We start from the raw sequence: 1,887 nt of genomic DNA on the forward strand, positions 1-1,887 counted from the left end.
CTTTTCAAAAATTAAATCTTTTTCATTTTTCTTATTAATTTTCATACGAAAATCCTTTAAAATATTTTTCAAAAATCTTTTTCTTAGTTTTATCTTTATTTTCGAAAATTATGTTAACAATTAATATGATTGATTCAAAAATTTGAAGTTTGTTACTTTCTTGTTAAGAAAGGTTCAATCTTTAAATTCTAGAATCTTATCTTTTAGTTTCTTGTTAGTCAAGTAATCAATTTTAATTTTAAAAAAAAATTCTTTTTAATCATATCTTTTCTATCATATCTTTTTCAAAATTTTATCTTTTTCAAAAATTTGATTTTAAAATATCTTTTCTAACCTCTTATCTTCTTATCTTTTCAAATTGGATTTTTAAATCTTTTTCAACTAACTAATTAACTTTTGTTTGTTTCCTATCTTTTTCAAAACCACCTAACAACTTTTCTCTCTCTAATTTTCAAAAATACCTCCCTCTTTTTCAAAAATTCTTTTTAATTAATTAATTGTTTTAAATTTTAATTTTAATTTTATTTCTTATCTTAATTTTCGAAAATCGTTGACTCCTTTTCAAAATTATTTTTGAAAACTTCTCTCTCATCTTATTCTATTTATTTATTCATTTACTAACACTTCTATTCATCTCAAATCACTGCCCCTATCCTCACCCTTGTGTTTGGATTCTCCTTTCTTTATTCCCTTTCTTCTTCTACTAACAATAAGGAACCTCTTTACTATGACATAGAGGATTCCTCTTCTTTTTCTGTTCTCTTCTCCTTCATATGAGAAGGAATAAGGAAAAAGGCATTCTTGTTGAAGCTGATCCAGAACCTGAAAGGACTCTAAAGAGGAAACTAAGAGAAGCTAAATTACAACAATCCAGAGACAATCTTGCTGAAATTTTCAAACAAGAAAAGGAGATGGCAGCTGAACCCAACAACAATAATGCAAGAAGGATGCTTGGTGATTATACTGCACTTACATCCAAGTTTGATGGAAGAAGCATCTCAATTTCTGCCATTGGAGCAAACAATTTTGAGCTGAAACCTCAATTAGTTTCTCTGATGCAACAGAACTGCAAGTTTCATGGACTTCCATCAGAAGATCCCTACCAATTCTTAACTGAGTTCTTGCAGATCTGTGAGACTGTTAAGACTAATGGAGTAGATCTTGAAGTCTACAGGCTCATGCTTTTCCCTTTTGCTGTAAGAGACAAAGCTAGAGCATGGTTGGACTCTCAACCTAAAGATAGCCTGGACTCCTGGGATAAGCTGGTCACGGCCTTCTTGGCTAAGTTCTTTCCTCCTCAAAAGCTGAGCAAGCTTAGAGTGGATATTCAGACCTTCAAACAAAAAGATGGTGAATCCCTCTATGAAGCTTGGAAAAGATACAAGCAGATGACCAAAAGATGTCCTTCTGACATGTTTTCAGAATGGACCATGATAGATATATTCTATTATGGTCTATCTGAGTTCTCTAAGATGTCACTGGACCATTCTGCAGGTGGATCCATTCACCTAAAGAAAATGCCTGTAGGAGCTCAAGAACTTATTGACATGGTTGCAAATAACCAGTTCATGTACACTTCTGAGAGGAATTTCGTGAATAATGGGACGCCTCAAAGGAATTGAGTTCTTGAAATTGATGCTCTGAATGCCATATTAGCTCAGAACAAAATGTTGACTCAGCAAGTCAACATGATTTCTCAAAATCTGAATGGATGGCAAAATGCTTCCAACAGTACTAAAGAGGCATCTTCTGGAGAAGAAGCTTATGATCCTGAAAATCCTGCACTGGCAGAGGTAAATTACATGGGTGAACCTTATGGAAACACCTATAATTCATCACGGAGAAATCATCCAAATTTCTCATGGAAGGATCAATAAAAGCCTCAAC

At 32.9% G+C, this 1,887-nt stretch overlaps 1 non-coding gene across 1 annotated transcript; it reads right to left on the reverse strand.

Annotated features, from left to right (window-relative positions):
* Nucleotides 1-1,310: 1,310 nt before the first annotated feature.
* LOC127742831 (small nucleolar RNA R71) lies at nt 1,311-1,414 on the reverse strand. The gene has a single exon (XR_008004216.1). It is a non-coding gene; the product is annotated as a small nucleolar RNA R71 (small nucleolar RNA).
* Between the last annotated feature and the right edge of the window lie 473 nt (nt 1,415-1,887).

The sequence above is a fragment of the Arachis duranensis genome, chromosome 1, assembly GCF_000817695.3.
Source record: "Arachis duranensis cultivar V14167 chromosome 1, aradu.V14167.gnm2.J7QH, whole genome shotgun sequence".
Classification (NCBI taxonomy): Eukaryota; Viridiplantae; Streptophyta; class Magnoliopsida; order Fabales; family Fabaceae; genus Arachis; species Arachis duranensis.